This window comes from Alexandromys fortis, unplaced genomic scaffold (assembly GCF_014885135.2).
Source record: "Alexandromys fortis isolate MF-2015 unplaced genomic scaffold, M_Fortis_MF-2015_v1.1 scaffold_44, whole genome shotgun sequence".
In the NCBI taxonomy this organism is placed as follows: Eukaryota; Metazoa; Chordata; class Mammalia; order Rodentia; family Cricetidae; genus Alexandromys; species Alexandromys fortis.
In genome coordinates this window covers 11,543,598-11,556,779 of record NW_026067921.1, presented here as the reverse complement: position 1 = coordinate 11,556,779, position 13,182 = coordinate 11,543,598, and the positions used below count along the sequence as shown (strand labels likewise).

Here is a 13,182-nt window from a genome sequence, read left to right as displayed (position 1 = left end):
CCTCTGAAGGTACAAGAAGTTTACAGAACATCAAATAGATTGGGCCAGAAAAGAAAGTCCCCTCACCATATAAGAATCAAAACACTAAACATACAGAATAAAGAAAGAGTAGTAAGAGCTACAAAGGAAAAGGGCCAAGTAACATATAAAGACAGACCCATCAGAATTACACCTGACATCTCAATAGAAACTCTGAAAGCCAGAAGGTCCTGGTCAGATATCCTACAGATACTAAAAGATCATGGACACAAGCCCAGACTACTATACCAAGCAAAGCTTTCAATCACCATAGACAAAGAGAACAAGAAATTCCATGGCAAAAAAAAAAAAAAAAAAAAAAAAAAANAAAAAAAAAAAAAAAAAAAAAAAAAAAAAACAAATTTAAACATTACCTATCCAAATATCCAGAAAATACTAGAAGGAAAACTCCAACCCCAGGAAGTAAATTTAACTGCACCCATAAAAAGACAGGCAACAAGTAACCTCATACCCCATACTAGCTGATGGAGGAAGGTCATTGAGCAATAAAGAAACTGCTTGGCTGGCCCTGATAGGTTAAAGCATAGGTGGAAGGAGTAAACAGAATAGAATTCTGGGAGGAAGAAGTGAGGTCAGACTCTGCTCTGCTTCCGGTGAGACCCGACAGCTCTGCTCTCTGGAACAGAGATGCCAGGCTCTGCTCTCCCAAGCTGCTCCGACCCAGGATGGACGGAGGCTAGAATTTTCCCAGTAAGCACACCTTGGGGTACTTACACACATCATTAGAAATGGGCTAGTCCAGGTGCGAGAATTAGCCTGTAAGGACTAGAGTTCATGGGCCAAGCGGTGTTTAAATGAATACAGTTTGTGTGTTGTTATTTCAGGCATGAGCTAGCCAAGCAGCCGGGGTGCTGGGGACGCAGCCCTGCCACTCTTATTTCAACAACTAGCAAACCTTGAACTAAAACACACAAAAACTAGCACTAAAAAATAACAGGAATAAACAATCACTGATTGTTAATATCTCCTAATATCAATGTACTCAATTCACCTATTAAAGACACAGGTTAACAGACTGGAAATGAAAACAGAATCCATCTTTCTTCTGGATACGAGAAACACACTTCAACCTCAAAGAAAAACATTATCTGAATAAAGGGTTGAGAAAATATTTTTCAATAAAATGGATATAAGAAACAAACAGTGGTAGCTATCCTAATATCTAACAAAATAGACTTCAAACTAAAGTCAATCAAAAGAGATAAAGTAGGACAGGCCATACTCATTACAGGAAAAATCCATCAAGACGAACTCTCAATCCTGAATATCTATGCCCCAAATACAAGAGGACCTTCATATCTAAAAGAAACATCACTAAAGCTTAAATCACACATCAAACCTCATACACTAATACTAGGAGACTTCAACACCCCATTCTCACTAATGGACAAGTCTGCCAGACAAGAACTTAGGAAGAAATAAGAGAACTAACAGATGTCATGACTCAAATAGACTTAACAGACATATACAGAACATTCCACCCAAACACAAAAGAATAAACCTTCTCAGCACTTCATGGAACCTTCTCTAAAACTGACCACATACTCTGTAACAAAGCAAATCTCAACAGATACAAAATAATTTGGAATAATCCTTTGTATCTTATTGGTTCACCTGGTTTAAAGTCAGAATTTAACATCACTAATTGCAAAAAGCCAATGAACTCATAGAAATTGAACAATGCTCAACGGAATCACCCCTGAATCAAGGAAGAAATAAAGAAATTAAAGACTTCATAAAATTCAATAAAAATGAATGTACAATATATCCAAACTTATGGGACACTTTGAAAACAGTGCTAAGAGGAAAACTCATAGCACTAAGTGCTTACTTAAGAAAGTGAAGAAATCTTACACTAGTGACTTAACAGCACATCTGAAACCTCTAGAACAAAAAAAAAGCAAACTCACCCAAGAAGAGTATACACCAGGAAATAATCAAATTGAGGGCTGAAATCAATAAAATAGAAACAAAGAAAACCATACAGAGAATCAATGAAACAAAGAGCTGGTTCTTTGAGAAAGTCAACAAGATAGACATACCTTTATCCAAACTAACCAAAAGGCAAAAGGGGAATGTGCAAATTAACAAAATCAGAAATGAAAGGGGGCATAACAACAGATGCAGAAGAAATCCAGAGAAACATTAGGTCATACTTCAAAAACCTCTGCTCCACTAAATTGGAAAATTGAAAGTAAATGGACCATTTTCTAGATAGGTACCACATATCAAAACAGATAAACAATTTAAATAGACCTATAACCCCAAGGGAAATAAAAGTAGTCATCAAATGCCTCCCAACAATAAAAAAGAAAAGAAAAGAAAGCCCAGGACCAGATGGTTTCAGCTCAGAATTCTACCAGAATTTCAAAGAAGAGTTAACAATACTCCTAAAATTATTCCATACAATACAAACAGGAGGGACATTGCCAAATTCTTTTTATGAGGCAACAGTTACCCTGGTACCCAAACTACATAAAGATGCAATTAAGAAAGAGAATTATAGACCAATCTCCCTTAAGAACATTGATGCAAAAATATTCAATAAGATACTAGCAAACCAAATCCAAGAACATATAAAATAAATCATCCACTATGATCAATTTGGCTTCATCTCAGAGATGCTGGGATGTTTCAGCATATGAAAATCTATCAAGGTAATCCACCATATAAATAAACCGAAAGAAAAAAAATCATATGATCATCTAACTAGATGCTGAAAGAGCATTTGACAAAATCCAACACTCTTTCATGATAAATGTCTTGGAGAGAGCAGGAATACAAGGGATCTATCTAAACATAATAAAGCAATATACAGCAAGCCAATGGCCAACATTAAATTAAATGGAGAAAAACTCAAAGCAATATAATTAAAATCAGAAACAAGATAAGGCTGTCCACTCTCTCTATATCTATTCAACATAGTACTCAATGTTCTAGTTAGAGCAATAAGATAATGGAAGGAGAACAAGGGGATTCAAATTGGAAAGGAAGAAGTCTAACTTTCACTATTTGCAGATGATATAATAGTATACATAGTGACCCCAAAAATTCTATTAAGGAACACCTACAGCTAATAAACACCTTAAGTAATGTGGCACGATACAAGACAAACTCATTAAAATAATCAGTAGTCCTGTGTACAAATGTTAAATTACTGAGAAAGAAATCAAAGAAACATCACCATTTTTATTGATTTTTATTGAGCTCTACAGTTTTCTCTGCTCCCCTCCCTGCCTCTCCCCTTCCCCCTTCAACTCTCCCCCAAGGTCCCCATGCTCCCAAATTTCTCAGAGATCTTGTCTTTTTCTACTTCCCATGTAGATTAGATCTATGTAAGTCTCTCTTAGTGTCCTCATTGTCTAAGTTCTCTGGGATGTGGTTTATAGGCTGGTTTTCTTTATGTTTAAAAACCACCTATGAGTGAGTACATGTAATAATTGTCTTTCTGTGTCTGAGTTACCTCACTCAAAATAATCTATTCTAGCTCTATCCATTTTCCTGCAAAATTCAAGGTGTCATTAATTTTTATTATGCTATGTAGTACTCCATTGTATAAATGTACTACATTTTCCTTATCCGTTCTTCAGTTAAGGGGCATTTAGGTTGTTTCCAGGTTCTGTCTATGACGAACAATGCTGCTATGAACATAATTGAGCACATGTCCTTGTAGCATGATCGAGCATCCTTTGGATATATACCAAAAAGTGGTATTACTGGGTCGTGAGGAAGATTGTTTCCTAATTTTCTGAGAAATCACCACACTGACATCCAAAGGGGCTGTACCAGCCCCAGCAGCACAGACACTAAGAGAAATAATTAATAAATGGAATCTCCTGAAACTGAAAAGCTTCTATAAAGCAATGGACATGGTCTACAAGACAGAATGACAGCCTACAGAATGGGAAAAGATCTTCACTAACCCCACATCAGACAGAGGTCTAATCTCAAAAATATACAAAGAACTCAAGAAATTGGTCATTAAAAGAACACATAATGCAATAAAAAAATGGAGTACAGACCTAAACAGAGAACTCTCAACAGATGAATCTAAAATGACTGAAAGACACTTAAGGAAATGTTCAACATCCTTAGTCATCAGAGAAATGCAAATCAAAACAAGTCTGAGATTCCATCTTACACCTGTAAGAATGGCCAAGATCAAAAATACTGATAACATCTTATGCTGGAGAGGATGTAGGGTAAAGGGAACACTTCTGCACTCCTGGTGGGAACATTACCATTTTTAATAGCTACTATAACATAAAATATCTTTGAGTAAAACTAACCAAATAAAATAGTGAAAGACCTGTACGACGAGAACTTTTAAGTCTTTGAAGAAAAGAACTTTGGAAGATATAAGAAAATGGAAAGATCTGACATGTTCTGGGATGGGTAGGAACAACATAATAAAACTGGCAATCTTACTAAAAGTAATTTACAGATTCAATGCACTCCCCCTCAAAATCCCAGCACATTCTTTACAGATCTTGAAAGAAAAATACTCAACTTAATTTTGAAAAATAAAAAAACAGGATAGCCAAAATAATTTTGTATAAGAAAAGAACTAACAAAAACATCACCATCCCTGAGATCAAGCTCTATTATAGCACTAATGAAAACAGCTTGGTGTTGGCATAAAACAGACAGTTATAATAATGGAATTTAATTGAAGACCCTGATATTAGTCTACACACCTCTGAACACCTGTTTTTTGATAAAGAAACTAAAATTAAACAAGGTAAAAAAGAAAATATCTTCAACAAAGGTGCAGGCATAACTGGATGTCAACATGTAGAAGAACACAAATAGATCTATATCTATTCTCATGCACAAGATTTAAGTCCAAATGTATCAACGACTTCAACAGAAATCCAGTCACACTGAAGCTCACTGAAGAAAATTTGGGAAGTAGCCTTGAAGCACAGGAGGCTTCTTTGCAAACATAACACCAGTAGCACAGGCACTCAGAGCAACAATTAATAAAAGGGACCTCCTGAAACTGAGATTCTGTAAGACAAAGGACACAGTCACTAAGACAAAATGGTAATCTACAGAATGGAAAAAGATCTTCACAAACCACATATAGAACAGAGGACTGATTTCCAAAACACATAAAGAATTCATGAAACTACATATCAAATTTCCAAATAATCCAATCCAAAAAAAAAGTACCAGTCTAAACAAAGAATTTTCAATAGAAGAATTGGAAATGGCTGAAGAAATTGATCAACATCCTTAGCATCAGGGAAATACAAATCAAAACAACTCTGAGATACTATCTTACACCATTCAGAATGGTTAAAACACCAGCGATAGCTTATGCTGGAGACAATGTGAAGTAAGGGGAACACTTCCCGATTGCTGGCAGGAGTGTAAACTTGTACATCCACTTTGGAAATCATTGTGGTGGTTTCTCAGAAAATTGGGAATCAATCTACCGCAATATCACTCTTGGGCATATACCCAAATTATGCATACTCATACCACAAGGACATTTGCTCAACTGTGCTCATAGTAGCATTATTTGTAATAGCCATAACCTGGAAACAACCTATTTATCCTGCAACCAAAGAATGGTTATAGGCAATGTGGTACATTTACCCAATGGAGTACTACTCAGTGGGAAAAAAAGGAAAAAATATTGAAATTTGCATGCAAATAGATGGAACTAGAAAAAAAAACATCCTGAGTAATGTAACTCAGATAGACAAACATGGTATGTACTCAAAAGTGCAAAGGATAACCAGTCTATAGGCCACAATCCCAGAGAAACAAGGTAACAAGGAGAACCCTAAGAGAGACACACATGGGTACCACTAGGAAGAGAAAACAGAGAAGATTCCCTGAAAAAAAAATGGGAGTATGGGGGAGGAGAAGTGAGGGTGGTAAGGGAGGGAAAGGAGCGGAGAGGAGAGAAGAGGAGAACATGAGGAAATAGTAATGGGATGCTCAAGAAGGGGGAAGGACAGAGAGTGAGAGAAAGGAAAGAGATAATCTTGATTGAGGGAGCCATTAAAGGGTTAGCAAGAAACAGGGCACTAGGGAAATTCCCAGGAATCCACAGGATGACCCCCAGCTAAGACTCTAAGCAACAGTAGAGAGGATGCTTAAACAAGCCTGGCTATTAAATGTCATCATAGAACCTTCATCCAGTCACTGATGGAAGCACATACAGAGATCTATAGAAAAACACTGGACTGAGCCACCAGAAACTAGCCCAACAAATTGACAATATGAGCAAAGGGTCAAGACCATGATGGTGATATAGAAATAGCTGACCAGAGCTAGTGAGAGCTCACTGACTTTGGACTGATAGCAGGGGGACCTGCATAGGACCAAACTATGCCCATTGAATGTGGAGGACAGTTGTGAAGCTTGGTCAGTCTGTGGGGCCACTGGCAATGGGACCAAGATTTATCTGTAGTGTTTGAACTGGTGTCTTAGAGTACATTCTCTTTGGAGGGATACTTTGGTCAGCCTAGATAAAGGGGCAAAGGACCTTGGTCTTGCCTGGAAGTGAAGTGTCAGACTTTGTTGATTCCCCATGGGAAGCCTTATTATTTCTGAGTAGTGGATGGGAATGGGGGTGAGGGCAAAAGTGGGGTAAGAGGAGGGAAAGAGTGGGAATGGGGAAAGCTATGTAAAATAAGAAAAGATTGTATTTAAAAAGTCTTAATAAAAAAAGATGGTTTTAAAATGTATCAATGAAACGGGAAATAATTTGAATGAGAAAGCAAATCATAATTTCCAGGAAGTTGGAATCTGGGTGAGGGCTCTTTATTGATTTATTTCATACCAGCAAGACTGGGTGTAAGATGCCATCAGACAGACCATGCACCAAGATACATAAGCAAAGGCTTCCTCAGTTGCTTGCAAGCCAGGCCCTACAATGACAGCAGAACAAAAGGGCTTCCTGAGAAGGATCTGTGTGGTGCATGATTTTTCTCAAGACGACTTTCTAGGGATGAGTCAAGTGACAAATGAGGACGTGCAAGCCTCAGTGTTGTCATACAGCCACACTTGCTCTCATGCTAGGTCCTTCCACAAAAAATGTTCCTGTGGAATTGCTTCCTGCTCCTCCCCACATGGTTTCTATAGAGTACAAATTAAAGGTAACCCAGGAAGTGGATTGTGACACATTCTACCCATCTGTGGGGAGCATTAAACAATACTACAGTTGTTCTTTTCCAGTCCTGAATGTGGTTGACAGTTGTATGGCTGGGGCAGATTGAGGGGCCACAGGCAGGGGCTCTGGGATTTATCTCTACTGCATGTACTGGCTTTTGGGATCCTATTTCTTTGGATGTATACCTTGCTCAGCCTAGATGTAACAGAGAGGGCCTTGGACTTTCCACAAATCAAAGCGCCTTATTCTCTCTCAGGATTAGAAGGAGGTGGGGTGAGAAGGGAGTGGAGGGAATGGGAGGAGGGGAAGGAGTGAGAAGTTGGATCAGTATTGTTTTTTAAATCTAATAAGAATATTTTTCTAAGAAAAAAAAAGAACAATAGTTTATTTTTTTAATCTTCATGCATGAAAGAAAGAATTGAAATAATTTCATGACATTGATAAAATTAAAGATCTGTTTGCTGTAGCTCAGTTAAGACCTAGGATCTGGAGTGTTGAGATAATACTGCTTCAGATTAGGAGCCCCGCATTCAAACCTTCAAAATGAGTTTGTAAACTGGCCTGCCTTACAGAAGACTCAGGAAGGGTCAGCGAAAAAGTCTAACTTGCTGCGGCCCAGTGACAAGTTCCTAATACCACAGGAAATTATGAGGTGAGAATGAACTTTGAAACAAGCTATAGAGGCCAGGCTATTAAAACTCAATGTAAATTAAGGCAATTAATTTTATGGGTCAGCTTGACCAAGCCATTGAGTGCCCAGATAGCTAGTTAAATGTTATTTATGGGTATTCCTGTGGGAATTCATGTAAAGCAGGTGGCCCTCTCCAGTGTGAGCTGCCAGAATCCAATCCATTGAGGGCCAGGACGCAATAAACGGGTGGAACAAGGTGGAATTGATTTGGGTTGGCAGTATGAACTGGAACATTGGCCTTCTGCCCTGACAACTACTGGTTCTCTCAGTCCTTAGAGCTGCATCATAGGTTCTACTGTGTCTCAAGCTTGCAAATGGCAGATTGAGAGACTCCCCATTTTATATTACCTATATAAGCAGATGCCTGATAAGAAATCCATTCAAGTGTATGTACACATGTAGGTTGTTCTATTCATCTGGAGGACGAAGGTAAACATAATTAATCATTGTATATGGACCATTCTGTAGTGGCCTAAGTTGGCGCTACAGGAGGCAACACTTGACAGCTAAGAAAGTCCCTCAAGGAACCTAAAGATGACAACTCCTGGATTACAAAAGTCTCAGAAGTAGGAACAAGAGGTTCCCTTGTTAATTGGTGACCTTGAAGGAAGATTTGTCACTACATGTACAAATTAAAATATAAAAACAAATGAAGATACTACATGGTTTTAAATTGTAGTTTGTATCAAGTTAGTAAAAAAAAATTACTGTATAATGTTAAAATCTTCTCCCAAAGGAGTTACTGTACAAAGGAAGGCAATCTTTACAAACAATACAAGCTGAAATTGTAACCAGATCATAAAACTTCTAAGTATTTTTGATAGAAAAGTTTTGTTAGATAAAACATCTGAAGGGATAAAGATTTGGTTTTAGGTATTGCTTATTTTTTAATAGAGACACAAATCTCTATTAGCAGTACAATATGTGGGGAAAAAAACATTACCACAGTACCAAGTTCCAACTGTGATGAGAATTGAGGATTAACTTATTAGTATGAAACTACTTACTAAGCCATGTATAGAATACCAAATACAATTTTTAATAAAACAACACAACTACCATTGAGTTTCATTGGGATATACCAAGTTAAAAATCTTATAAATATGCCAAGTTTCTGATTGTACAAGTTTAAGCCAATGTATCCTGTAGCCCAGGCTCTTCTTAAACCCACCATATAACGAAGGATGATCTTCAGCTTCTGATCCTTCTGCATCTGCCTTGTAAGTACTGAGATTACCGGCATTCACCACTATTACTATACCCAGCCTAATTGTATAACTTGATGAATCTATACTGAATACTACTTGGAGTGCACAAACAATCACGCAAAGAAAAGTATCACTTTATCAGTTGTTAAAAATACTTTTAGTTTAAATTATTAGTTTGTATAACAATAAGAAGTTATTGGTAGTTATGAGTGCGTTCTAATAACCTAACAAAATATGATAGTTGTTCAACTTCTATTTATCTGTATGAGTGACCAAAACATACCGATAATTTTTTTTTAATTTTTAAAAGCAGTAGAAGCACATGATTTCCACCATAAATACCCATAGCATCATTTCATTCTATCTTTCTAAAGAGGTAAATAAAATAACAAATTGGCATGCTATAATTGGTTCTTTAGTGGGAATTGTGTAAAATTCCTTCTAGGGTTCAAATAAGTGTAATCACACCTCTTGTAACAATATCTTCACCGCCTCATGTGATGTGCAACTGGGACTTGGCAGGAGAGTGCACAGCATGAAGGAACTGGAAGTTTGTCAGCTCAGAATGCACTTGGGGAGAGGGCAGATTAGTCGGGCACATCACCGTGAAGGAAAAGTGCTATCTTTACTAACATGGACTCCAAGAGTAAAACTGCACCCAAACCTATTCTCCTTCTCCCTCTTCTCCTCCTACTCTCCATCCCACTCCCTCTTTCTCCTTCCTCCATGAAATTCCATCCCAGACTCTTAAACAGCCCCTGAGAAGCCAATGCTATCAGAGAAGAAACTCCCTGTGTAAACAAGGCAGGAATCAAGCATGGCCATTCTCAAAAGTGCCCTGCATGACAGCAGTAGGAACAGTCCTTAGAGAAAACAAACAAGCTGCCAGGTGGAGGTGGCGCACACCTTTAATCCCAGCACTTGGGAGGCAGAGGCAGGTGGATCTCTGTGAGTTCGAGGCCAGCCTGGTCTAAAAGACCTAGTTCCAGGACAGGAACCAAAAGCTACAGAGAAAATATAAAAAGAATAAACAAACAAACAAAAAAATAACCAAACAATCCCAGGGGGCCCTTCTACTACCAGTCTCCATTGTTTACCCTTAGTAAGAGTCCAGGCAGAAAGCAGACTGGAATGAATCAGGCTCCCCAAGTCAGTGTTTATGCCAGGCAAACACAACCATCACTCATCATGGAGCCAATGATCATCTTGAGGAATAGGGTGGTACAGTGTCTACAAATCTCTCCACGATCAAACTATGATGCAGAGGAAGCTATGATATGGAGGAATGGACAAGAAGATGAGACAGAGAGGGAAAAAGAGAAAACAGACATCCAGCCATGAAGTTTTCACAGAAGTAGGCAACAAGCAGATACTCGAGGATGTCAAAATAGCCAAAAGCATTTAACTGGGTAAAATGAGTTCTATTCATGTGCTTTGTGCATTTCCTTTCACATTAAGTACTTTAAGAGAATCTTTTGAAATTTTGGTTTTGCACAGTTGTTTTTGCCACTCTGAAGTAGGGCTCCAAACACTGAGGCCAACAATATGACAGGAAGGCCTCAAACTTCCTACTTGCTCAAGTGCCCAATATGAACAGATCCAGGGAAGAAAAAGTTCACATTTTCCAGCCCATTGCCCAGGAAAATCGTTATGCCAAAGACAGTACTGAACCGAAATGAGCATTGCTTAAATTTCTCTCATCCATTCCGGATTTAGACAAAGAAAGAAGAAAAAACTTCATATTTTGCACTAAGTCCATTTCAGAATTAGTGACTAAGCTTAGAAATTCATCCTATAATTCCATCGGGTGGGAAGGAAGATATTAATCATCTCTGTTTTTCCTCAGTGATTTGACAAATATTTTGTGAATGATATGCATCAGGTTATCCGTTTAAGACAAAGGATAACATCAATGAACAATACGCCAAGGGTTTCTGACATCACAGAGTCCCCATACAAGACAGTTGTAGGGGCTAGTAGACATTAATTGGATATGTGAGGTATATCCTTATAGGCATCCATTTGATATGAGAAATGCAAATAAACAAGCAATGCACCCCACTCTATGATACCATGGACTGATCTATACAAAGATAAGCATGCTTGTGCCTTATAGTCATGTGAATCACAAAAAGGCAAAGCATATTCACACACACACACACACACACACACACACACGCACACACACACAACTGAAGCACTTCCCCAAACACCAAACAGGAGAATCTATAGCATCTCAGAAGGATAAGAGATTACAAGCCATGAGAATCTCCATTAAGTATCAGACTCCATTTTATTCTTGTTCTCAACACAGCTGTGTACTGGCTTTCAATCGGTTGTCTTTGTTCAAGGAAGTATTTTAATAGATACTCAAAGTAGGGGTGACATTCTCAATTTAAGGAAGAAGGGACTGAGAATAGAGAGGACGATATCATTTTAGCGAAGCAACTTCAAGAGCAGGGCTCCTGCTGTGACCCGTGTACAGCAGTGACAAAGGAAGTGGGACAAGTGTAAGCACAAAACATGTAAAATTCCCTCTTTCAACCAACTTTCAAGCCACTTGAAGCTTGACTCTTGGTAATGCCAAAATCATTTGCTACAGCAGGAGTGGGTCTATATTAACATGGTGCAATATGAAGGGGTTAAATATACAATTGTCTAGAAAATGTCTTGGATTCCAACCACACTAAGAGAGAAGAGTTAACGGAATTTTTTTTAGACAATAAATGGCTGGTAATGTCATTCTTTAAAGGATTCTTGTTAAAAATAAGTTATAGACCAGATTTTTATCTAAAATAGACAGTAATTAGTATCTTGAGATGTAAGACATCCCACCCTAAACATATTAACTCTATTATTTTCTCCTTAAAAGATTCGTTCCAGAACAAATGGAAAATAAAGCATTTGAATAGAAAATATTAGTTCATCACATTTTAACATCTCACTTCACTTTTATAATTTCCTGGTGCCTCAAAGAAGTGGGTCGACACAACAACTTCTTTTATAAAAAACTATACAAGGCCCGACAGCTGGTTTTGTCAAATGCATGCTGACAAACTTCATCCAAATAACTAAGGATAGGCACTGCACTCTGCTCTTACCTCTCAGTGACTGCCTCTGTGGCCATCATTCTGTTTGGTACATATAATTAAGCAGAGTAACGCTTGGTAAGAGAATACAGTCAAAATGTGAATGCCAACATTTTATAAGTTTAATGAAATGTTCTAGGTCAGTTCAGTTTGAGAAGAATTCTCATTCACCAGTATTCTCAGCAAAAAAAAAAAAATATTCTGCAGGTCCTCTACCCACAGGCTCAAGCATATTTGTCTTCTCTCACAGAACATTAACTGAGTTCTTTGTACACTCTAAGCACTATGGTGGAATCTGATGTTTAAAAAGTGAATAGGACTCGTTCTCTGGTCTTAAGGAACTCCTAATGAACAATACAAAGTAGAGTGCTGGACAACTTGGTGTGAGAAGCGCTCACTACAGTACATTACATCTTAGGGACACAGAATCAAGAGACTGGTAAATAAGATCTACTGGCTCCTGCTAATGACCTTGTAAAAACAAGGTCAGAGTGGATGTATACGGTGCCTTGGCAGGAGCCAGAAGCACATGTCATAAAGCACTTCAAAAGAAAAACCCATTGGATTCATTTAGCACCCAGAAAATATTAAAATAACAACCATTTCTAATGCATGGTATCTCTCATTAAAATGTAATTGCCATTTATAATTTTAAAATACTACAATAAACACCCTGCATCTATGTATTGAAGGGTATTTTGTTGTGGGGGTCCTTCCGCCCCTCCAACCAATAGCTGCTGTGATACCAGCCCATTGGGGCGTGTTCTCTCTCCCTTTAAAAAAGCGGCTATTTCCTCTGCTCGCTCTCTTCACTTCCTGCTCCGCCGGAGACTAGACTCCCTTCCTGGTTGTGCAGATGGCTGTTGTCTGAGACGGTGATCTGTAAGTTTTCCCCTTTAAATAAATAACACCCTATTAATCATAACTCCAAACTGGTGTGGCCTTGTTCGTGACTTACGCCTTCATCTGGCGCCCAAACGTTTGGCTTTTAGGACCTCTCCTTTCCCCACTCGAGTTCGGCTTGGC

The 13,182-nt window shown here is 38.2% G+C and overlaps 1 protein-coding gene across 3 annotated transcripts in view; it reads right to left on the bottom strand.

Moving 5' to 3' along the window:
- Grm8 (glutamate metabotropic receptor 8) overlaps positions 1 to 13,182 on the bottom strand; it is an 816,920-nt gene that overhangs the window by 473,522 nt on the left and 330,216 nt on the right. The window lies entirely within an intron of this gene.